The sequence below is a fragment of the Pinus tabuliformis genome, chromosome 1_1, assembly GCF_031772625.1.
Source record: "Pinus tabuliformis cultivar Carrire ecotype Pingquan chromosome 1_1, CPIR1, whole genome shotgun sequence".
Taxonomy (NCBI): domain Eukaryota; kingdom Viridiplantae; phylum Streptophyta; class Pinopsida; order Pinales; family Pinaceae; genus Pinus; species Pinus tabuliformis.
In genome coordinates this window covers 548,503,116-548,530,466 of record NC_142297.1, presented here as the reverse complement: position 1 = coordinate 548,530,466, position 27,351 = coordinate 548,503,116, and the positions used below count along the sequence as shown (strand labels likewise).

The following is a 27,351-nucleotide window of genomic DNA, read 5'->3' as shown; positions in this document are numbered from 1 at the left end:
GTCATAGGTTCTACAAAGGACAGCAAACTCAAATAAGAAGGTATCAAGATCCTCAGTGGTCAGTCCATGGAAGTGAGGCAAAGCAGAGGGGCTAATGTTTTTCATTCTCATCTCTCCATTGGTCTCTCGGATGGGGAAAGCTCCTTCTATTCTCTCATCTTCTCTCCTATTATCAGCCATGGCTACAGATGGAGTGGTCTCTAACTCTTCTTCTTCTATAGGGTCTTGATGTATCTTCGGATGTTCACCTATAGGTTCCTCTAGGTCACGGTCACCAAAGAAGAGTGAAGGGTGACTCAGTGATGTGGTGGGGGTGTTTGGTAGGAATTTGCCTGATCTATCACGGTTCCTACGAGGCATGAAATGGAAAGGACTTTTCTTTCTTTTGGTTTGAGTGCTTTTTCTTTTTCTTTGGTACCTGCAAAACTGAAACAAGTGATCTACAACTAACTATATTGCTCAAATGAAATTGCAAAATTGGAAAGCTAATCTAGGAAAGCAGGAAATATTAATCTAGGAAAGCAGGAAATGCTAATCTAGGAAAGCAAGTAATCTACAACTAACTATATTTCTCAAATGAAATTGCAAAATTGAAATGCTAATCTAGGAAAGCAAGAAATGCTAAGCTACTTTTGCAAAAAGGAAATGAAGTAGACTACTGAGCAGAAGTAAGAGTATGGAAGTAGAAGAAAAGCAACAATTACTAATACTCTGACGCTTCCCCGGCAACGGCGCCAAAAAGATGGTGAGCTCCAGTATTGTAGCAATAATGCTACAACTCCTGGGGCTTCCTGTCTCTCATTTTATCAACCCGGTAGTTCGTACAAACTTGGAAGCGACGGTGCTATATGCACAAGTACTAGCTCTTGTCGCAGCTGTCACTTGGTCAGCTGGCACAAGTCCGCTAGGGCTCAAGCCAACTTCTATAGGCTCTCAGAAGAAGCTTGCTAATTGATGGACAAAAGCTAATCTCAAAGGAAAGCCATTCTACTTGACAAAAATGAACTGAAAGAAAATCGAAGCATGTAAACCTAGGAAACCCTAATTTAACTAGTCTGACCTCTACAATGCATGGAATGTGAATGCAACTTCTACCAATGCTGTCACTACCTCTGATAAATGAAAATGCATCATTCTAAACTGCTTGCATCATGAAAGTTATGTTTTTGTATTTTCTTTTAAGTGTGTGTGGGATGATGTTGATCTTGAGCTAACTAGGGTTTGGTTGTGCAGATGGGATGGAGAAGGAAGGAAAGCGTGGGATAGGTTGGGGAGGCTAGGAGAGGTCCCTAGGGATCCTTAGCACCCATCCACAGAGGTTCCTCACATTCAGATGCTCAGAAAACCGAGAGAGTGGCCTCCTACAGGATGGCTGCGGAGAATCCTACATGATACTCTGTTTTCTACAGGATGTCTATAAATGGCTACAGGATGTCCTACCGTGAGTGTTTGGAGTGATGGAGGGATGATGAAATGGTAGAGGGAGATGTGTAAGGTAGGGATGAGGCTGGTGATGTCTTTAGAAGTGAAAGATTAGGATGGGAAGTGAGTGTAGGAAGGAGGATGGAAGGTGAAGGGCTATGTCAACGAAAGGCTAGAGAATGGAAACACGTGAGGAATGAAAGACTTGGTGAGGTAACAGAGCGGAGCAAGGGTCAAAGAGATGTCTGCATGCGTGATGAAGATGGAGGAAAAAGTGATGGAACGAGAGAGAGAGTGCAGTGTAAGTGAAACAAATGATTATGACTGTTACTTAACCAAAAATGCATCAACCTAAACTACTTGTGCTTGTAAATTCGATGAGCAGTGATCTAAATGCGAAAGAGAACGTGCTTGAAGCTGTGGTAAGGAAGTGTGGTGCAGGTGTGAATCATGTAGAAGCATCTAACTTAACGTGTCTGTGTTGGCAGCAATCATGGAATCAAGAAATGCGTATTTTTGGTGGTTAATCATGGACTTCACTCCAATCCCAGATGAGACGGCAGTGAGCCTTAACAACCTTTTTGTTGGATATCCAATCAATTATATCTATCCTCTGCTACACTAAGCAAATGGAAACAAATTCACTATAAGCAATCTCCTATCTAACTCATGAAGAAGACCAACTCAACAACCTGTAATTCAAATTGCATGCGTAAATGGAAAGCTCACAGTGCTGAAATGAAATGGAAACAACACTACAGCAGAGGGGATCTATGGCTCTCAGGTTGGGCCCTAACCTGAGAGCTATAGTCTCCTTAAGAAAAACCCAGAACTAGATCACAAACTGCCTTCTTTATTCATAACTGATATCATGCCAAATTGGCTTACAAAAAGGAACGAAAACTGAACTGTGCTCCAAAATTACAATAGCAATACGAGAGTTTCAACAACCTATCTAAGGCTAAATCCTTCATACTTATACAAAAATGATGATCCAACAAGTGTCCTACATTTTAGGAGCTCGGCTGTCCAACTAGAGTCTAACTGTTGATCCTGTAGGATGGTCATAATTGTTGTTCCTGTAGAGCAGTTTATAACTGCTGTTCCTGTAGAACAGCTGGCCGTTTTTTAAGCTCGGAGGGGAGATGGATTAGAGCTCGGAGTTCTTGATGGGAATCACGAGGGATGTCCCTAGAACCGTGGACATCCTCTCCCAAAACCCGCAGTGCCACCTCGTTGTCTCCTTAACTCCTTTTTCGTTGTCTTTTGCTCCCTTTTAATGCCAAAACCTGGAATCAAAATGCATCAGTCACGTAGAGAGAGTGCCTACCCTTCTTCCTACAAACAACATGAATAAACTAAGAAATGCATGCATAAGCAATAAAGAATGAATGGTTTTAGCAAGAAGAATAGGCCAAAATGAGCCCAAATTGTACCAAAATTGGGGCTCATCAATGTTCAAAGCACAAAACAATATAGGACACAACTTGACACGACACAAATAAGATTGGCATATACAATAAAGAAAAGAAAAGAAGGAATCTACAAGAAACACAACTTAGAGTTGTTATTGGAAATAAAATTTCAAATCTCAGCCATTTACAAGAAGAGGATTAGTCGTCTCATCTAAGGATTTAATCTTAAAAGTATTATGACCAAGGTTTTCTTCGATGGTAAAGGGGCCAATCCATAGAGGTCAGAACTTTTTGCGTTTTCCTTTCTCTTAGTGGGATTTGTCCCACTTCAACACTAAGTCACCCATATTGAAACTCTTTGTCCATGAAGAATTTTGTCGAACCAATGCTTAATACGGTTTTGATGGATGTAAAACATCTCTTTGGCTTTGAACATTTCTTCCTCAAGTTTAGGCAAAGTATCTATCCTACATTGAACCAGAAGGTAAGCGAGACTCTTGGGAGAGTTGCAAGGCTGGGAGATACAGGTTCAGAGGCAAGATAACTTCTTTACCATAAACCAGAAAGTATTGTGAGGTTTTGAGGAAAGGATTAGGAGTTACACGGTCAGCCCATAAAGCACTTTTCAAAGCATTGTGCCAATTCCTTTGCTCAGATACAATGATTTTCTTGATTATGCAAATGAGATTTTTGTTCATTTATTCAACTAAACCATTTCCTTGTGGGTAATAGTTAGATGCATGCTTTAATACAATACCATTTTCTAATACAAATTCATAAAGTTTCAGTGAAGAGAAATAATTTGCATTATCAAGGACAAGAGAAGTTGGAATGCCAAAAATGTTTATAATGTTTTGTTTCAAGAAATGGACGACTTCTTGGTCATTAACCTGTCTTTAAGACACTGGTTATGTCCATTAAGGGGATGGGAAAACAATAAACCAACTTTACTCATTAACGACAAAGAAACCATGGCAACCCAAACCTCAAGGTACGCCTTTCAATTCTGCTACTGTAAAAATTTTAGATTTTTACGATCCACAATATACACCTTGGTGTCACACTACTATGGCAGATGTGGCTGCAACAATAACCTCATAGCCAATCTTGGAAGTAAGGTTTGTGGGGATCAGGTTATGGACTTGTATATCTATATCCTTATCTATTATAGCCTCAATATCCTCCATAATATCAACCGTATTTGCAAAAATTCCATTTGTCAACATATGCCCAACAACAACCTATGAATACACAACTGTAATTACCCTCTACTCAGCCTCCTAGGTTGAAACAATTTCTAATTCAACCTGTCACTAACCCGAATAATAAAGCAACTCATCTTGTCTTTCAAGTTGATTTTCAACCTTTCCCGACCTATGTTATTACACCCGTAGAAGTGCAGGATATCCATTTATGATCTGTGAAGGTTTGCCAGATTCTAGCCCCATTATTGTGGAAGGAGAAAGAGAGGAAGAAGCCTCTACTTCGACAAAGAAAACCAATAATGCTATAACACCTCAACAAGATAAGAGATCCTTGAAATAACCTTTAAATTCAGTAAACCCACCCTATCCATGAAGGTTTTAACCCTATATAGACATTATCTTCAAAGGAATTCTTAAAGTAGAAAAACTTACAACGACGAGAACATAAAACAAATATACACAAAGATTTTCCCCCAAACCCCAAAACCAAAAAATACTAGATTTATTTTTCATTATATTCCTTTCAATATTACAATACATATATATACATGTTGAAGCATTTCCACTAACCCTGGATTGAAACATAATCGTAGTTACCTTGATCGGATCTACAAATACCATGGGAAAAACCCACTTTGCCCAAATAACCGTGCGTAAAAACCATGTGGAAAACCATGGGTAGGTCCACCCACCATCTTTGTGTCTACCTCCATCCTTGGGTTCTACCAACTATTATTGGGTCCACATAAAATAATTTTTTTCCTGGGCATTTTCCCAGACCCCATGACACATGGAAAGAATATAACACACACCCAACATTCTCCCACTTGTTGTTTTCTTTCCACATCAGGGTTCACAACAAAGATTAGTCATTAGTCCAAGGCTATAATGCCCATTATCTGTCTACACCAAGAAAACTTCTCAATGCTCACAGAATTTGTCAATTCATCTGCAACATTCTTCAGAGTGTCCACGTTTACCAGCAACACATTTTTATCTTCAACCATATCCCTCACAAAGTGAAATTGAACATCAATGTGCTTTGTCTTTGAATGATAAGTGAGGTCCTCTGTCGATAAAATTTCACTTTGTATGTCATAATATATCCTTATAGCTCATTGTACCAACCCCATACTTGAATGCAATCTCTGCAACTGAAATGCTTCCTTTCTTGCATTTAGTTGCCTACCATGTATTTAGCCTCTATAATTGAAAGTGCCACTACAGACTGACTCTTTCTCATCCAATTGGCTGCTCCTCCAAGTAGTTTAAACACATACCCACTTGTAGATATTCTCTGATCCAAATCTCTATCCTTGTCTGCGTTAACAAAGCGGCCATGTATGTCAAAATATCTATCCAATATTGGTCTTCCTTGGTAGCACAGACTATAATCACTAGTGCCACACAAATACCTGAAAATCCACTTCATTGTTGTCCAATGCTCCTTCCCTAGTTTTGACATAAACCTACTCAATAATCCCACTGCATGTGTAATGTTTGGTCTAGTATAGACCATTGCATACATCAGGCTACCAACTACAATCACATATGGAACACGGGACATGTCCTGTTCCTCTTCCTATGTCTTGGGACACTTTTTAGCATATAACTTTACACCTATAGAAATAAGAACCTTAAATGGTTTACTATCATACATATTAAACCTCTGCAATATTGTCTCGACATACTTTCTCTGGTTTAACTAGAGATTCCTCTTTTCCTCATCTCGTTTAATTTCCATGCCCAAAATATAGTTCGGAGCACTAAGATCCTTCATGTCAAATTTGGAGGAAAATTGGGTCTTCCAATCTTGGATAATTTCTTTATCAAATCCAATCGTCAATATGTCATCCACAACCAAGACCAAATAACATGGTCACAAACTAATTAAAAATACACACAATGATCTACTTTTCTCCTTGTGAATCCAAGTCCTTTTATATATGTATCAAATTTTTTATAAAAACATCCTTGGTGACTGCTTTAACACATACAAAGACTTTTTTAACCTGCATACCATTTCTTTCTTACCCTTCACTACAAATCCTTCTGGTTGCTTCATGTAGATCTCTTCTTCCAAATCCCCATGAAGAAATGTTGTCTTCACATCCATTTGTTCTACCTTAAAATCAAAAGCAACAAAAATGGCTAAAAGTAATCTAATAGAAGTTAACTTGGAAACAAGAGAAAAAATATCACAAAAGTCAATTCCTGACATCTGGGAATAAACTTTTACTCCCAACCAATATTTTTTATTTCTCCACCTTTCCTTCTGCATTCATATTTTTATTAAACACCCATTTGTTGCCAATGGGTTTTCTTCTAGCCAAAAAATCCACCAGATCCCAACCTCATTTTTTTCCAAGGATGTCATTTCTTCAATCATGGCCTCCTTCCATATAAATTTTCCATCCTATGAATCCACTACCTCCCTAAAAGTTCTGAGATCATCATCAGTAATAGATAAAGAAAAAATTAAACAGAAAGAAGATGGACTATTCCTCTTTGGTTGCCTTCTCTCTCGAATAGATCTTCTAAAAACCAGAGTGTGTGGCTCTTCCTCTTTTGATTCTTGTTCTGCTCGAGATTATGATTCTTCCTCCTTCATTTCAAACTCTATCTTCTTAGGTTCCTTTGGTAGGACTTCATGTTTAATAACATATTTCATCTCTATAAACACCACATCTCGACTATACACAACCTTCCTTGTTTTTGGGTTGCAGATCTTATAACCTTTCAAATTTACTATCCAAATTGGTTCTTTTCTCCTTTGGAACATGTACATATGCATCACAACCAAATACCCTTAGATGTGAAAGAGAGGGTTTATTACCAGTCCATACCTCATGTTCGGTCTTATCCTCCAACATTCATGAAGGTGATCTATTAAATAGGTAGCATGCATCTACCCATAATTCCTACACTAATCACGTGCCACTGAGCATGCTTCATGCCTTTTCCATTAATGTATTGTTCATTCTTTTTGCAACTCCATTTTTTTGAGGTGTGTATAGAGTAGTCTGTTGTCGTGCTATACCACACTTATTACAGAACTCTTCAAAATCCTTCTTGCATAACTCTCCACCATTATTTTTCCACAACAACTTGATCTTCTTCTCTGTCTGATTTTCCATCAGAGCCTTAAATTCTTTAAACTTGTCAAAGACTTCAGATTTCTTCCCAAGGAAATATATCCATGTATTCCTTGAGAAGTCATCTATAAATGATACATAGTACATGGACTTACCCAGTGATGGAACCAACTCATATCCAAACACATCACTATTCACAAGCTCTAATATCCCTTTTGCCCTCTTAGCACCATAGTGTAAGCTCACCTGGTTCTGCTTCCCATATACATGATGTTCACAAAAACTGAAATCCAGAGAGAAATTAAACATACCTTCTACCATACCATTACCATGCAGTTTTGAAAGACCCTTATCTCTAATGTGTCACAATATTTGATGCCATAACATAGCCTTTTCTCCAGAGACCACTAAATTTTTTGCTCCACCGTCAGGAACCACAAAACTGTTGCACCCATCAATAACAATTATAGCCAGAAGCTTGTCAAAGTTCCAATCCGAACTCCCTGCATCAATACCAGTCCTCCTCGAACCATCTTGTGGGTATATTTCTTGAACATTATTTTTACACCTGCATCATGCATCTTGCTTATAGTGATCAATTTTTTGTCAAATGCGGTAATATGAATAACACCAGGAAGTGTTCTAATCCTTCCATCTTGCAACTTCAACTTGAATTTTTTGCTTCCCATGATTTTGGCCTTCCTCCAATCCCCTACGAATACATCACTGTCATCATATTTATCATGAGTCAATCAACGATGCCTTATGATCTGCATGTGTACTTGAAGAAGAATCCAAGTACACATCCACACCTTCATCTGAGGTGATTTTCGCCTCTACAGAAGGAGCATCATCAGATCCCTTTAACTTTATCAGCAGTTTTCGATTTACAATCGTTTTTATAGTGCCCTTCTTTTCCACATTTTCATCATACATTTACAGGTTTTCCTAGAGATTTAGATCTCCCACTTGAGGACTTATTTCTATTTTTTTTCTGGTACCATCCTCATACAAACAAGGCATCTCCATTCTGACTCTTCATATTTTTCTGTCTCATCTCCTCTGACAACAAGGATGCGACTATTTCATAAAACTTCAAGGTAGTTGTATTGCTATCTATAACAACAACCAGGCTATCCCATGAATTTAGTATAGAACACAATAGGTTGATGCACTTATCTTCGTCTGAAATTTTTGATATCTACAAATAAAAACTGACTTACCATAGTATTGAAGGAATTTAGATGATCTATCACCAAGTCCTATCCTTCATCCTCAAGTTATACAACTTTTTCAACATGAACAATTTGTTCACCAAATACTTAGATTGATACAAAATCCCTACCTTGTCCCACAAAGCCTTCACCGTAGCTTCCATTGATACATTCAACAATATTGAATCTGAGAGACACAATCGTATTGTGCTCTTCACCTTCTGCTCTAACTTTTCCTAGTCTTCTACAAAAATTCCTGTTGGTTTCGTACCTAGATCTACAATGATCCACTGATATCTATCCACCAAAAAATCCTCTATCTTGAGTTTCCATGTCTCAAAACTCCGTCTATTGAATTTATCGATCTCTCTTTCCATTGTTCACCATCTTCTTTCACCACAAGAATTGATCCTGCAGGTCTCCCACTATAACCCGGTCTAACACGGGCTCGAGAAAAACCCCTCAGTAGTAAAGGCATCCCCTTGAAGCCAAAATAACTCTGATACCAAACGAAGGTTTTAATCATGTATAGAAATTACCTGCAAACTAATTCTTAAAACAAAAAAGTATACAATGATGAGATCATAAAACAAATATACACAAAGATTTTCCCCTGGATCCCAAAAAAAAAATACCAGATTGATTTTTCATTATATTCCTTTCAATTTTACAATACAATATATACATGTTGAAGCATTCATAAACCCCAACCCACTAACCCTAGATTAGAACATAATTGTAGTTCCCTTGACCAGATCTACAAATACCATGGGAAAAAACCATCATGCCCAAAAAACCATGCGTAAAAACCATAATGCGTGGAAAGAATATAACACACACCCAATGATCCATAGAGGCTGAACAAAAGTGAACCAGTAAAACCCCCTAAGTATGATGTGATTGATGAATTGATGAATATTTCTTAATATTTCTATTAGGATTCCCTTACTACTAGCTATCCGAGATATACCTATTTACGCTAAAAACAATGAGGGATATGTGTCTTAACAAACCAAGGAGGATGTGAAAAGACCCACCTACTATATATCTTGTTATGGAGTGTGTTGACGCAATCACTGAAAATAGTTTAGCAAAGAAATATACCGATACTAGAAATCCTATTGTTTTCGTGCATATTAATGGAGTATGTATTCCTAATACCTTAATTGACCTTGCAGTGGCCATTAAAATTATGACTACACATACCATGAAACTACTCGAATTGAATGATCTTCATCCTACCCCAATTGTCCTTGAATTAGTAGATAGATCTAGAATCAAGCCAAAAGGATTCTTGGACGACGTAATTGTATCCCTCAATTTGTGGGAGTATCTATTGGACATCCTATAATTTAAGGAGGCCATGGCTTGTTACCACATATGCATTTATAGGATGTAGATCTAGTAGCATGTTTATCACTCATGGAGGATTTGTAAAACAAATCATGTTATACCCTCCTGCAAAGTCTCTCACGGAATTAGAGGATGTCCCCTAGTTTGATGATTTGGGGAGCGATGAGGAAATGGTCTAGCCAATGTGCATGGTAGATCAAGTAAAGAATTTCTAGGAATGTTATGAAGAAAAGAAACTTAATTCTTTTATGTGTAATTTAGATTCTTATAGTTTTGACTATTATCCATTAGAACTAGATTTAAAGTGATATACTGACATAAAAGACATTAAAAGAGGAGTTGAGTCACCTGCAAGATCCGATGACAAATATTGTTGAGCCTTCATCAAATGCATAATAGACATGAGTTGGAAATGAATTATTGACATAAAAGAGGAGCAATACACATGCCTTGAGGAGGAGTTACATATGCCAAAATAGGATTGTAACTTATGTCATAAGGAAGAGGATTGTAACTTATGCATTTAAGAGAGAAGTGTAGCTTATGCATTAAAGAGGTGTAAGAGGAATATTTTATGATGAGTCATTAAAGTGTGTAAGAGAGTGTAAAAGGTGCGTAAGAGCATTAAAGAGAGAGATGAATGAATCCATTAAGAGAGTGAGAGTAACATATGCATTGATTGAGGGGAGTTACATATGACATGATTGATAGACTTGAATTTTGTTTTAATAATAATAATGATGATGATGATGATGATATTGATGATTAAGTATTAGGATTAATTGATGATCAAAAGGGATTTTCCATCAACAATGCTTGATTACCAATTGATGCAAGGTGATTTACTAATTTTGGAAAGTCATACTTGAGACTTTCTATTTTTAGACACTCTATTTTTAGAAATTCTATTTTTAGACTTTCTATTTTTATAAATTCATCCTTGAGCTGCCAATTTTCAACACTCCCTCTAAGCTAGGGAGTAATTTATTTCTGCAATAAAGATCTCTGCTTTCTCTGCTCATCTATGTTCATCTCTTCTCTATATAATGATGTCTCACTCTAATGAAGAAATCATCATAGGGAAGATTCATTCGTCACCCTATATTCACTTGGGGGAAATTCCACTTGCCAAAATATGACAGGGATCTCACACAACCAAGTCTCATCTTTGCTTGGGGGGATCCACTTTTCAATACATGACAAGGATCTCACACATCCAAGGCTCATCTCTGCTTGGGGGGATCCATTTGTTAACACATGAAAAGGATCTTGCACATCCAAGGCTCATCACTGCATGGGGGGGTTCACTTGTTAACACATGACAAGGATATCGCACATCCAAGTCTCATCACTGATTTGGGGTATTCACTTGTGTTAAGTTATGGTATTTTCTATGATTATAACAGTTTACTTCTTTTTCTTATTATATTCCACCGATTAGCAATCACATGTACATAAAGTAAAGTGCAGATAGAACATTAAACGATCGACAATAAACAAGCCAAGACAAGAGACACAAGATGTGGTGGCTAGCCAGGGACAAACCCCAAAATGTGTGGGGAAACCCTTTGATCAATCTTCTTTTATCTTCAATAATTCAGCAGAGAGAAATAGTACAATAAATCTGATTCATATCAGCAGTAGCAAACCCTAGGTCAACAGCATCAACATTAGTGGCTTCATTATCAAACTAGGGCAGACGATATCTTGCAAACCGTTCGTCGGATTGACTTCATTCCACCACCAAAAGTTGCGGCTTTCAGAGGAGGTTCAGATGAACCTACATTGCAGTTCCAAAGAGGAGATATTCTAGGCCACGCAGGTCAATCTTTACTTTTGCAGTTGCAGCTTCAAATTCAACAGCTTCCGGCTTCACATGTGTGAGAGAGAGAGAGACCCATTTCAGCGCAGTAGAGAAGAGACTCATATCTGCGCAGTAGAGAGAGAGAGATGTGATGAGATGAGTGAGTCCAAATGAGGAAAATTCCTATTATATTTATACACAACGTTGGTGGGTGAATAGATGCGATTGTTGGGCTTCTGAGCCTACATGAGTTGTAGGTCGGCTTGATAATAATTCCATAATCAAAATAAATTCATATCTCCATGAAAACTTATCGGAATTGGATGATCTTTATATCAATCCTACACCTCTCGACGAGAGGAATCTAATAAAAATATTATCAGCCATGAATAAGATAACCCACATGAATTTTTTGCCCTGGTTGCAAATTTTAACACTCCCTCTCAACCATGGAGAACTTCATCTGCAATCTGTCTATCGGCCGTTACTATTCATCCATCAAATGCACTGCCCTGTACAGCCTGACCCTTGCCCTGCTTTGCTCTATTCTGCATGTTCTGCTTTTTCTTGTTCTGCCTGCATTGATTTGTACTATTTTGCTCTGTTCTGCTCTGCTCTTGCATTGTTCTGTTCTGCTCTACTTTTGTCTGAATTATGAAGAAGAAGAAATGATCGAGGATGTATCATACTGAATCAAAGTCAGTCTCAGAGTATGTACCACTGGTCCCAGACCAGTCTCAACTAACCCAAAGTCAGCGTCATAGTGAGTACAACTTCAATGGTCCCATAACAATATCATCCTCCACTGACTCAAAGTCAGTCTCAGAGTATGTACCACTGATCCCAGACCAGTCTCAACCGACCCGAAGTCAGCATCATAGTATGGTACAACTCCTACCACTGGTCCCAGACCAGTATCATTGATCCCAGATCAATGGAGGTCATCCTAGCATAGGGAGTACGGTAGTTACAACGATGCATCCATCGGTACTACTATGGTCCCTAACTTCATTTCCCTGCTCATTGATCAGATGAGAGGTACTTCCCATGAGTCCCAGACTGCATGGGTAGGATGCCTCGACAGGAGAACTAATCAATCCTATCCTCACAGGAGAACACATCAATCCTGCTACAATTGCCATGGAGAACACATCAATCCAGGCCTCACAGGAGAACACATCAATCCAGGCCTCACACGAGAACACATCAATCCTGCTACAATCGCTGTGGAGAACACATCAATCCAGGATGCCATGGAGAACACATCAATCCAGGCCTCACAAGAGAACTAATCATCCTGCTACACAGGAGGGCGAATCATCCTGTCCCACAAGAGAGCGAATCATCTTTTTCCAGTGTGCACCACCAGGGGAGGGTGAGTCACCCTGTGGTCATATCTTGCTCCAGTAGGAACCGCAAGCCCTTAGAGCTCCCAGAGCTCAATGTATGCAACATGCAGGACCCTTGTACAAAGGTTTCTTTTCGACTCCAAGTCGTTTTGGAAAATCACAGATTAGATCTTTCCTCGGGGATTTGACAAGGTGTATAAACCTGTACATCATCTTAATTTGATGGAGCTTCATTGCTCATCAACTTACCATATCCCAGATGATGTCTATCTTCTAGAGAAATTGACGAATACGGGATTCCTCAATAATCGAATCCCACCTCTGGTTGTTACAGAGAATCACAGTGGTATCCAATGTAAATCCAAACGGCTCACTGAAGAGCTTTCGCAACCAGACCGCCTCACATGAGGTTATGCTAGCAACAATATATCCTGCTTCGGCGGTGCTCAAAGCTATCGACTTCTGCTTCCTGCTCATCTAGGATATCGAAGAATATCCCAAGGTGAAACAGTACCCAGAAGTGCTCTTACGGTCCACCACACTGCCTGCCCAATCAACATCAGTATATCCAAGTAGTCTCACATCTCCGGCAATGTATCTTAATCCATGAGAGATTGTGTCCTGAAGACATCTCAGAAGATTCTTGGCATCAATCCAGTGAGGCTCAACCAAATATGAGCTCACAATGCTAACTGCAAAACATATGTTCGGACGGAGGTTTCACCAAGAACATCAATGCGAATGAGTTTTTGAAACTTAGAGGCATTTCCCAAGTCTAGTCCGACATCACTACCATATAACTTCTAAAAGTTAAGATCCTCAAGGTAGTCACAGGCTTGCAGTCCATCATACCGAATCTTTCCAATATATTTACCACATATTTTCCTTGAGATAGGAAAATTTCCCTTGGCTTCTGCCACACTTCAAGTCCTTGGTCCTTCATTTCAAATTCAAAAGCCATCTCCCTCTAACATTTGTGAATGAGAGGGTTTGCACCTGTTAGAAATAGGTCATCCACATACAACACTAGTATGAGAGGCTTGTCATCTTCAACCTTAAAGTAAAGGTTAGGATCAGCTTCACTCCTAGTGAATCCCAGCTTCATCAAGTAGTTATCGATCCTCTCATACCATGCTCGGGGTGCTTGCTTCAGCCCATAGAGAGCCTTCTTCAACCTGCATACATGAGATTTTCAATCATAAATCTCAAATCCTTCAGGTTTCTCCACATAGACCTCTTCTTTAATAGAACCATGCAAGAACTCAGTCTTAACATCCATCTGATGTAGGTTCCATCCTCGTGAAGCCACATGGGCTAAGATCAAGCGCATGGTCGTATATCTGGAAACAGGTGCAAATATCATAGTCTATACCTCCCTTCTGGGATAAACCATGAGCAACAAAATGAACCTTATACTTTTCCATACTTCTATTTGCTGCATGCTTTATCTTGTAAAGCCATTTTGAAGTAACAATTATCTTGTCCAGGGTCTGGGAACTACTTCCCAGACATCATTCTCCATAATAGACTCATATTCTATGGTCATAGCATCCTTCCATAGTTAATGCTTGATGACATTTGAGAATGATGAAGGTTCATTTTGTATGATCGTGCTCATGATGGTCAGGTATCGCTGATACCTGTTAAGTTTCTTACTTTGATGGAAGGTTCCTCAGGGTGCAACATGTCCTTCAGCATCATCAAGTATCCCCCTAAGACATGAAGGCCTCTTCCTAGAAGAAGAAGGCTCATGTGAATGAGGATCAATCGGATCCATGGGTTCTTCTACATCAGGCATTGATTCATCATCCTTTTCTTTCGGTTCCCTGGTGTCAGCTTCTTAAGAGCTACTCAAAGTCAGCAGATTGTCCACCTTGCTGAGAGCCATATCTTTGTCAAAGGTGACATCATGACTAATCACGACTTCCCTTTGACTGGTGGTGAACATTTCTTCAGGAGTTTAGGAACCCAATGCTTGATGAGGGCATCAATTTTGTACATATACGACGGTGATTGTAGTTTCAACCCATAGAAAATTTGGAAGTCTTTGATCATGTAGCATGGCCCAGACAACTTCCATCATCGTGTGGTTCTTCCTTCCCACCACACTATTCTGCTCAGGAGTATGTGGTGTAGTAGTCTCCCTCTTAATGCCAACCTCAGGTATGCCTGAGTAAACCAATTGTAATATATAAGAGGTCTTGCTTTGGCTTGAGGGGAATGGTCCCCTTTTGAGCTTTCCTTCGGCACATCCCGGACATACACCTTCTTTCTCTACTTGGAATTCAGGCATCCCTGTTACCATCTGTCTTACATCTGGTAGAGCTTTGTAATGAAGGTGGGCAAACCTCCGATGTCAGGGTTCGGACTGAAGCGTTGTGTCACAAGACATGACACCTAGTGGACTTCCATCGACTTGATATAAAGAATCAACTCGAAACCCAAGAGTGAAAGCATATTTAACATTATTTTTCCATATGCGTACCTTACCATCGCTGAAGGTTACCTTATAGCCTTTTTCTTCCATTGCCGAGATGGATACCAGGTTCTTTTTGAGATCACGTACATATAATACATCTTTTAAGTGAATCGTATTACCTTGATTTAGTTTAAGAGAAACATTGCCTACACCTTTCACTGGGTATTTCATGTCATCTCCAAGGACAATTTCCAGGTTAGTTTCTTTCTCTACTAGATTATAGAGTACTTCTTTGTAACCAGTGAAGTGTCTTGAGGCACCACTATCAATGAGCCAAATTCCCATTGAGTCCGAAGGAGCGGAGGTAGATAGAGCAGCTGGTAGATAATATTCAGCTTGCTTATCGTCAACAATGTTAAATTCATACCTGGAATTTCTAGCCTTCTTGAATGGTTGTCCTCTTCCTCGATCCCCAACTCTCCTCTTACCTTTGCTGTTGAATTTGTCATTCCTTTGATTTGCCATCAGAGGGATTTTGATCATTGTCCCGGTGTGAGTCCTTTCTATCAGGGCACTCCCTTGCATAGTGACCTGCTTTTGTAACATCATCCTTTTCTTCCACCCTTAGGTCCAGCCTTTCCTTTTGATTTAGACCCAGAATTATTTCTTTTCTTAGCATGTCAGAGAAGAACAAGCAGCAGGAGGACCTTTAGGCAAGGGCATTTCCTGCTCTTCTACCCTTGTTTTTTCTTGAATGCATCTAGCCATTAATTCCTCGAAACTAGGAATTACATTATTGTTCAGAAGAGTAGTCATGAACACATACCATTCAGATGGTAATCCTCCGAGAGTTGTGAGTGCCATTTCTCTTTCAGTAATGGTTTCCCCAATAGATAGGAGATTGTTCTTGATCTCGGTGGTTCTTAAGAAGTATGCTTGCATACTTTCATCTTTACCCTTCTTGATTTCCCTCAACTTATTTCTAAGAAACAAAACTTGATTTGCATCATTAACTTTAAATAAACTCACCAGTATGTCGTAGATTTCCTTGGAGGTGTCTAGATCAGAGATGTAGGCCACCAAGCACTTGTCGATAGAGTCTCGGATGATCTTCTTTGTTTTGACTTTTCCATTTTTCCATTTGTTCCAGGCAGCAGCAGATGCATTTGATGAAGGCTCAACAATATTGCCTCTTACATGGTCCATCACTCCTTGATCTTCAAGGGTTAGATCGATAGACATCTTCCATATGTGATAGTCAGCTTTCTCACGGAGCTTGTCTTCGGCAGGAAAGAGTGTTGAGGACCCCATAGTTCTTTTAGGATAGCCTTGCCAATCTTCTCTTCAATGATTGCTCTTGCTCTTGCTCGGGCTTTGTCTTCACCTCAACTTTGATATCATGTTAAGTTATGGTATGTTCTATACTTATAACAGTTTACTTCTTTTTCTTATTATATTCCACTGATTAGCAATCACATGTACATAAAGTAAAGTGCAGATAGAACATTAAACAATCGATAAAAAACAAGCCAAGACAAGAGACACAAGATGTGGCGTCTAGCCAGGGACAAACCCCACAATGTGTGGGGAAACCCTTTGATCAAATCTTCTTTTATCTTCAATAATTCAGCAGAGAGAAATAGTACAATAAATCTGACTCATATCAGCAGTAGCAAACCCTAGGTCAACAACATCAACATTAGCGTCTTCATTATCAAACTAGGGCAGACGATATCATGCAAACCGTTCGTCGGATTGACTTCATTCCACCACCAAAAGTTGCAGCTTTCAAAGGAGGTTCAGATGAACCTACATTGCAGTTCCAAAGAGTATATCTTCTAGGCCACGCAGGTCAATCTTTACTTTTGCAGTTGCAGCTTCAAATTCAACAGCTTCCGGCTTCACATGTGTGAGAGAGAGAGACCCATTTCAGCGCAGTAGAGAAGAGACTCATATCTGCGCAGTAGAGAGAGAGAGATGTGATGAGATGAGTGAGTCCAAATGAGGAAAATTCCTATTATATTTATACACAACTTTGGTGGGTGAATAGATGCGACTGTTGGGCTTCTGAGCCTACATGAGTTGTAGGTTGGCTTGATAATAATTCCATAATCAAAATAAATTCATATCTCCATGAATACTTATCGGAATTGGATGATCTGTATATCAATCCTACACCTCTCGACGAGAGGAATCTAATAAAAATATTATCAGCCATGAATAAGATGACCCACATGAATTTTTTCCCTGGTTTCCAATTTTAACAACTTGGAAATACATGACAAGGATCTCACACATCCAAGACTCATCTCTTCTTGGGGAGATCCACTTGTCAACACATGACAAGGATCTTGCACATCCAAGGCCCATAACTGTTTGGGGGGATCCACTTGTCAGCATATGAAAAGGATCTCGCACATACAAGGCTCATCATTGGTCGGGGGGATCTAGTTTTCAACACAAGACAAGGATCTTGCACATCCAAGCCTCATCATTTCTTGTGGCGATCCACTTTTCAACACATGATAAGGATCTCACACATCCAAGGGTCATATTTGCTTTGGGGGATCCAATTTTCAACACATGACAAGGATCTCACACATCTAGGGCTCATAACTTCTTGGGGGGATCCACTTTTCAACACATGACAAGGATCTCACACATCCAAGTCTCATTAAATGTCAAGTGGTGGAGCACCTGCAGCCTAGACAAGTCACACAAACAAGTCTCACTACACCTATTGGTCAAATAGGTGGCTCTTCCCGCATCCCATACTATAGGTCGAATGCATACTGAGGCCTACTCTTGTGGCACACACTACACAAGAGTTACCTCATCCTCAGGAACTTTCCGGAATCATTCCCTAATCCTATGAGCTCTGACAAGGGGGAAAGGCAGCTGAGTGTTCTCGATCAGCTATGATCGCTTCATGGAAGGGTCACGTCCATAAGTCCAAGCTTCTTTCTAAAAACCAAGAACTTTCCTTTCAGTAAAGGCTTGGTAAGAATGTCAACTATCTAATATTCAATCACAATATGATGGAGCCTCATTTCTCCTACATGATACCCCAGATATAGTGATATTTGATCTCAATGTTCTTGGACTTGTCATAGAACATAAGACAAATCCCACTCTTATAGTCACAATATATAATTTTTTTGTCTGGGACTTGCTCAAATAGCTCTCCAAAGAGCTTTCTCATCCAGCTAGCCATGCTAAAAATAATGTACTCAAATTTAGCTATACTCATTGCAACAGACTTTTTCTTTCTTCTCATCCAACAGATCTTGGAATATCCCAAGCTAAATCAACACCTGGAAGTTCTCTTCCTATCAACACATTCACCATCCCAATCAACATCAATATATTAATGAAGTGTTACATTTTTAGAAGTATATCTCAATCCAATATCGATGGTCCCATGTAGGTATATCAACACAAGCTTTGTAGTAATACAATGTGCATGTGATCACTTAATCGTATATTGGCTCAAAGTATTGACCACAAAACATATGTTTGGTCTAGTGTTCACTAAGAACATCAATGCCCCAATCAGTTGACGATACTCAGAAGGATTTTCCAAATTAGGACCTACAACTTCACCACATAACTTCTTGAAATTCATTTCCATTATAGAATTCATGGACTTGCATTATGTTATACCAAATCATTCTAGTAGCTTGACAACATGTTTTCCTTGAGAAAGGAAAATCTCACTAGGTCTCTGCCATACTTCAAGGCCCAGAAAGTAGTGCATCAAATGAATATATTTCATTTCAAATTAAGAAGCTATCTCCCTCTTGCACTGGAGGATAAGAGGTTCACCACTGGTCAGAAAGAAACCAAAAGCGAAAGACATACCTTACTTCTTGTAAAACCAAGCTTCATTAAGAAGCTACCAATGCGGTCATACCAAGCTCTTGGAGCTTGCTTCAAACCATAGAGGGATTTCTTCAGTTTGAACACATGAGTTTTTTGGTCATGTATTTCAAAGCCTTATGGTTTCTCCACAAATACTTCTTCCTTGAGGAAGCCATGCAGAAAAGCAATGTTCTCATTCATTTGTTGAAGGGACCATCCTTGGCTAGCAACTAGAGCCACAATAGATCAGATGGTTATATAATGGAAGGGTGAAAAGATTTCATCATTGTCTATTCCCTCTTTCTGAGAGAACCCTCAAGCCACAAATCTAGCTTTATATTTTTCAATACTACCATCAACACCATGTTTAATTTTATGCAACCCTTTAGAAGACACAACAAATTTACCTTGGGGTCTTGGAACCACTTCCCATACATCATTATGACTGATGGACTCATATTCTTCAACCATTGCATATTTCCACACTTGAGTCTTCACAACTTCTTCAAAAGTGCATGGTTCAACTTGAATAATGTTTCTCCTGGCTACAACATATCCCTGGAATCGGCATTTTTTCTTGCTTTCTCTGAAGGTTTCCCTAGGAGTATAATGTCTATCAACATCTTGTAAAGTGTCTCGAAACCATATTCATATTTTTCTAGCACACGGAAAAGGATCCAATGAGTCCATGGGATCCATGCGTTCAACAACAAGATCAATCTCGGGCTTGGGAGCTTCTTATGCATCCAAGGCATCATCCTGTCTTTTAACATTATCAGGAGGAGGAGTGTCTATGGTTTTTCAAAGAGTTGTATCTTCATCAAATGCTATAACTTTTCTAAACTCTATATTTATTTGTCCAGGTACATATATTCTATAAGCTTTATAATTTTCACAATAACCAACATTCATACCTTTCTTACCTGAAGCTTCCAGCTTGGTACTCTTTTCCTTTAGCACATGAAAGTAGACAGGGAAAAACATCCTTAAGTGCCCATTTTGTTCTGGGTTATATAGTACGGTGGCATCTTTCCTGATTCCAACTTCTTTGCAGAAGTACTCAGCTCTTTTCCACTTCATGTCCACTCAATTCATGGGATGGCTCAACAACTTCCTCAATCTTGATACAAAGGACTTGGTTCTCACATTCATAAAATATACCCGTTGATCCTAGAACAAGAGAAACAACAAAAATAGAAAAGTAAATAAACATAATGAAAGTATGCATGATGATGAAGCAATTATTTCTTTCATTTCAAGATGTGAGAGTGACTCTTTCATTATCATTTCACCATCTTCCTCTTGGAGTTTACTCTTCCTTCACTATTCTGCACCCTAATGATCTTCAAGATCTGTTTTTCTTGATCGCATTCTCATCAAGTTTGTGAAAGAATCATTCAAATAATCATGTAGGAAAATAATCACTGATCTATAAAGATAAATATAAACAAGAACAATGACACAAAGAAACAACATAAGACTTGAAAATACTTTGGGATTGAAGGAATTTCTTTGCTCCCTCTTGATCCGACCTCTATAAGTTACCACTGTCCATAAGTCATATGTCCTTGACTAATGAAATGCATATTCTTGATCACCACTAATCCAAATTTAAACAGGAACGCAACAAATTATAGATATAACCATAAATACAGAGATGTAGTAGAAATAACACTTCTTTTCACTAATATCAAATACTAAAGTATGCTTACAAACATAATGGGAATGAGAATGGCTTGGGCAATGGTAGCTTATCTATGAGAAGAGATGTGGAAGCTACATGCCTCTGAACTATGTTATAATGAGGCTAAAAGGCCAATCTATTATTAAGAAACAATGGAAAACCCTAAACATCCAAAAATATAACCCTAGGGGATGAAGCACCAAACAATGGTCACCGTTTGGGTAAATTGGTACATCAACTTCCTGAGGTCATAAATTTAGCATACAATCTCTATTTGATGTGTACAATACCTCATTAAAAAGATCTATTCGAGGAATACAACTTTCAAGTGGACAAAATCACCCTTTCAAACAAGATGGCCCCCATTTTCCCAAAAAAAAAACGTCGTTTAGGGCCTCAAAACGGCTTCGGAAGTTTAGGACCCAAAAAACTGCCAAAAATAGTAAATTGTGCTACAAATAAGGAAACTAAAAAATTGAAAGAAACAATGGTGGGGGTCCAAGTGGAATAGGTGGGTGGCCAACAATATCCATGTGGACCATTCCTCTCCCCTTAGGAAATAATGGTCCCCATTGCATCGAGTTCCTCCATGAGATGATGAAACTTCTGCTGAACTTGGTCCCTGGTGAGCCACTTTCCCTGGAGGATTTGGTCTTCTTTGACAACTTGATATAGTTAGATAATTTGTTTTCAGGTGTTCTTGATATGCATGTCCATGATCCGATCAGTTGTGGCTTGTTCCATGCACTCTAGATTTAACTCTGTAGGTGTGAGCTATTATGCAATGTCTGATGTGTCTAATAATGGTGGGAAGTATGGTCGAAGGTGGTCCACATTGAACATTGGGTGCAGGCCAAGGAATGGGGGAATGATGATCTCAAATTCATTGTCTCCCACACCCTTGGTAATGGTGTAAGGACCATATCAGAGTGGTCTGAGTTTCTAATAGGCTTCGGTAAGGTGTTCCTTTTGCAAATGAAACGAGACTTTGTCGCCCACCTGAAACTTGTGTGGCACCTAATGTTTATCATGTCACTTCTTGTACTTGGCATTTGATTTATACAGAATTTTGTGGACCTGCTGGCAGATGTGTTAGATGTGCTCAATGAAGTTGTTTGCCTTGTTGGCTTCAAACTAGACATGAGCCGAATTTGCTTGAGTAGCTGCAAATGGTATGGCCACATCAATGGGACATAGTGGCTGGAATCCCAAGACCACCTGAAAAGGGTTGTGGCCAGTCAAGATGTGGAGAGCTCGATTATAGTTGTGTTGGACATAGGGAAGGCTCTCATCCGATGTGCATGGATTCTCTGAGTTGTACATATGAAAAATGTGTACGATCATCCTGTTGATGACCTCTATTAGGCCATCAGTTTGGGGATGGTTAGATGTGGACTTAGTGAGCTTGGTATCCAACATCGACCAGAGACTGGACCAAAATGTACTGAGGAACCTGTTGTCCTGATCTGAGATGATAGACTGTGGGATCCCAAAGTGTACCCACACTTGTTCAAAGAAAATTTTAGTAGTGGCTTATGTTGTGATATTCTTCTTGTAGGCCGCCATAATGGCCATCTTTGAGAATCTATCAATGACCACAAAATCACAGTCATTTCCATGCTTAGTAGAAGGAATGGCTGACATGTAATCCATGGAGATGGATTCCCAAGGTCGACTAGGGGTAGGAAACATAGTAGAGAGGCCTTGCTTCTTGATGGTCGATTTGGCAATGGCACAGGAAGTGAAGGATCTGAAGTACTTCCTGACATCCTGTCGAAGATTTAGCCAATAGAAATACTTTTGCAGTACTTCCATATTTTATCGACCCTGACATGCCTAGCAATCTGACTATAGAGCGCTTCCCAAATCATCTTGGAATGCTCACTTGAAGGAACACAAAGGTGTCCCAGGTGGCATAACAATGCATCCTAGAGGTGAAAATCTAGAACTTGTTGACCCTCCAAGAGCGTCTGGTATGTGTGGGTGAATCGTAGGTCGATTTTGTAGAGAAGTGGCCAATCAAAAGTCTCGTGCCCACAAGAGTTGAGCACGGTGGTTAATGCCATGATCAGTGGTCGATTGAGGCAATGTGCAACATTATTGGTTCTGCCCTTCTTGTACTTGATGTTCAAATGGAAATGTTGCAGGTATGTGGACCACTTCTGATGGTGATCATTCTGCAACTTCCCTTGTGTTTGTATGAATTGCAAGGGCCAATGGTCTATGTGGATGGTTGTTTCCTTCCCCAAAATGTAATGCTTCCATTTTCAGTAGGCCTGCACAATAGAATACATATCTTTATCATAAGAGGGATACTTTCAGATTGTGTCAGGAAGTGTCTCACTATGATATGCCACTAGATGCCCCTGTTGAGTAAGGACTACCCCAATAGCATAGTCAAAGGCATATGTATCGATCTCAAATGGTTGTTGCAAGTATGGTAATGTGAGAATTGGTGCAGAGAAGAGGTGATGTTTCAACTCTACGAATGCCTTCTGTTAAGATTCAAACCAAAATAATTTTTCTTTCGCTCCTCCCTTGGTGACTTGACTCAAGCGCCGAGTGATATGAGAGAACTCCAACATGAAACCACGATAGAAATTGGCAAGACCTAGAAAGTTGTGGAGCTATGTTAGAGTGGTTGGGGTTGGTCAATCCTGAATGACTTGGATCATGGATGGATCCACATGCACCATCTGTTCATCAATAACGTATCCCAAATACTAAACCTAGGTCATGCAAAAAGTGCATTTCTCCAAATTGGCACACAACTTGTGTTTCTGTAGTGTTTAGAGAACTTGTCGGATGTGGTGGAGGTGCTCTTCCCAACTCTGGCTGAAGATCGGTATGCCATCCAAGTATACCACTACAAATGAGTTGGTGAATGGCTGCAATATGTCATCCATCAGTATCATGAAGGTTGCATGATCATTCATAAACCTAAAAGGCATAACCAGCCATTCGAAAATGCCCTCCTTAGCTTTGAAGGCAGTCTTCCACACATCGGAGGGTTTGATTAATACCTGGTGATATCCAAACTTCATGTCGATCATGCTGAAATATTCCCCCCCTTGAGTTGGTCTAGAAGGTCATCAATCTGTGGGATCGGGTACCTATTTCGAACAGTGATCTTGTTCAGCGCACGATAGTCAATACAAAGTCTCAAAGTCCCATCCTTCTATACCAACACGATCGAGCTCTCGCAAGGCAAATAACTTGGCCAAATGTGACCTTTCTATAGCAGCTCCTGAATCTGATCCTTGATTTCATCATTCTCCAGAACAAAGCACTGATAGATTGGTCCATTGGGAAACGATGCACCTGGGGTCAGATTGATGGAGTGCTTGACCTAACAGTGCAAAGGCACCCCTGTGGGGGAGGTAAAGATATCCCCGTACTCCTCCACGACCTTGTCCATCTGTGGTTGTCATGTGGAGGGACCCTGTCTGGAGGTCATGGCCACTTTCTTATTCTTTCCCTGAGGGTGTATCATCAACAAACAAATTTCTTGGTTTAGGAAATGAGCTACTACATTCTTTTGTAGTAACTAAAGAGATGGTGGTAGGCGGTGCTACCTCTGGTATTCTACACAACTTATTTCCCAAGGTAACAATAACAACACGAGGCCTTGACTCATATACACAATGTCACTTCCACAAGTATGGTTGACCTAATAATACATCAAAAACATAAAAAGGATCAATGTCACATAATACCTCAATCGTGAAGGGCTTAAAAGGAGTGGTGCCTCCAGAGTGGCTGTTTTTTGGCTGTGTTATTCTTTCCCTTCGTTGTGCCGATTACGCAGCAGGGGGGTCACAAGGGGGTTGGAAACCCCCCTCTACAAGGTCCGGGGCAGCACCCCGGGAAATTTTTTTTTCGGACCCTATATTAGGTTGGGAAAACCTACCTATGGTTTTGTGCATGATTTTCGCACATGGTTTTGGATGCGATGGTTTTTTGTCCATGGTTTTAGATGTGATGGTTTTCGGTCCATGGTATTGGATGTGATGGTTTTCGGTCCATGGTATTGGATGCTTCCACATGTATAAATATGTATTGTAGCATTGAAAGGAACATAATGAAAAATCACGCTGGTAGTTCAGGTTTTGGGATCCAGGGGAAAATCTCTGTGTATATGTGTTTTATGTGTTATGCTCTCGCATTGTTTATTTTCTATGTTTTAGAATTGGTATGCAGGTAATTTCTGTACGGGTTTAAAACCTACAGCTGCTGAATGTGGATGTGCTATCGGTGGAAAACCATAGAAGTATTTGGGAAACGGTATCCATCATCGTGTTTCTTTATTTGTCGAGGGCCTCCTCGAGAAATATTTTGATAGGATCTCCTGCTCCCTCGTCTTTCTTTTCTTCCCCCATTGGAGGCCATCAGGATTTGCGGGGCTGGTCTTGCAAAGGTTCGACTAGTTCAAGGCCTAACTCCTTATATCTCGACCTCATTGGGGACATGCAAAGAAAAATAAAGAAAGAGTAGACCGCTCTGATATCGTTGATCTGAATTTAAACAGGAATGCAACAAATTATAGATATAACCATAAATACAAAGATTCAGTAGAAATTACACTTCATTTAATTAATATCAAATACTGAAGTATGCTTACAAACAGAATGGAAATAAGACTAGCTCGGGTGATGGTAGCTTATCTCTTAGAAGAAATGTGGTAGCGACATACCTCTAAATTGTGTTACAATGAGGCTCAAATTCCTATTTATTATTGAGAAACAGTGGAAAACCCTAAAAACCAAAAACCTAACCCTAGGAGATGAAGCGCCAAACTATGGGCCCCGTTTGGGTAAATTGGTACATCACGTTCCCGGGGTCGTAACTTTAGAATACGATCTTCATTTGATGTGTACAATACCTCATTACAAATATCTATCTGAGGAATACAGCTTTCAAGTGGCCAACATCAGTTCCATTCTCCATGTTGGATCCTGTTTTCCCAAAAAAACTGTTGAGGGCCTCAAAATATGTTAAAATTAGAGACCAGGGCAAAACTTCATGTGGGTCATCTTATTCATGGCTGATAATATTTTTATTAGATTCCTCTCATCGATAGGTGTAGGATTGATATAAAGATCATCTGAATCCGATAAGTATTCGTGGAGATATGAATTTATTTTGATTATGGAATTATTATCAAGCTGACCTACAACTCATGTAGGCTCAGAAGCCCAACAGTCGCATATATTCAAACACCAACGTTGTGTATAAATATAAGAGGACTTTTCCTCATTTGCACTCACTCTTCTCATCACATCTCTCTCTCTCTCTACTGTGCAGAAATGAGTCTCTTCTCTATTGCGCAGAAATGGGTCTCCCTCTCACACATGTGAAGCCGGAAGCTGTTAAACCTGAAGCTGCAACTGTAGAAGTAAATATTGACCTATGTGGCCTAGAATATCTCCTCATCTGAACTATGTTGTAGGCTCATCTGAACCTCCTCTAGAAGCCACAACTTTTGGTGGTGGAATGAAGTCAATCCGAGGGTTGATTTTTGAGATATTGTCTGCCCTAGTTTGATAATGAAGTCGCTAATACTGATGCTGCTGATCTAGGGTTTGATACTGCTGATATGAATCAGATTTATTGTATTATTTCTCTCTGTTGAATTATTGAAGATAAAAGAAGATTTGATCAAAGGGTTTCCCCACACATTGTGGGGTTTGTCCCTGTCTAGCCACCACATCTTGTGTCTCTTGTCTTGGCTTGTTTTCTGTCCATCGTTTAATGTTCTATCTGCAATTTACTTTATGTACATGTGATTGCTAATCTATGGGATATAATAAGAAAAAGAAGTAAACTGTTATAAGCATAGAACATACCATAACTTAACATGGAATCAGAGCTGAGGTGAAGACAAAGCCCAAGCAAGAGCAAGAGAAATCACCGAAGAGAAGATTGGCAAGGCTATCCTAAGAGAACTATGGGGTCCTCAACACTCTTTCATGTCGAAGACAAGCTCCATGAGAAATATGACTATCACGCATGGAAGATGTCTATCGATCTAACCCTAGAAGATCCAGGAGTGCTGGACCATGTAAGAGGCAATATTGTTGAGCCTCCATCAAATGCATCTGCTGCTGCATGGAACAAATGGAAAACCGAAGAAGTCAAAATAGAAGATCATCTGGGACTCTATCGACAAGCACTTGGTGGCCTACATCTCTGAACTGGATACCTCCAAGGAAATCTACAATAGACTGGGAAATGGAACTCACGACTCTTGGAGGATTACCATCCGAATGGTACGTGTTCAGGACTACTCTTCTGAACTATAATGTAATTCCTGGTTTCGAGGAATTAATGGCTAGATGCATTTAAGAAGAAACGAAGGAAGAAGAGAAAGAAATGCCCATGCCTAAAGGTCCTCCTGCTGCCTTTTCTTCTCATGCTAAGAAAAGAAATAATTCCAGAACTAAATCAAAGGAAAAGGTTGGACCTAATGGTGGAAGAAAAGGACGATGTTACATCTGAGATAAAGCAGGTCACCAAGTAAGGGAGTGCCT

At 39.6% G+C, this 27,351-nt stretch overlaps 1 pseudogene across 1 annotated transcript in view; it reads right to left on the bottom strand.

Annotated features, from left to right (window-relative positions):
* Positions 1–27,351, bottom strand: part of LOC149214288 (polyubiquitin-like) — a 172,933-nt pseudogene that overhangs the window by 89,021 nt on the left and 56,561 nt on the right. The gene's annotated exons all lie outside the window — the stretch shown is intronic.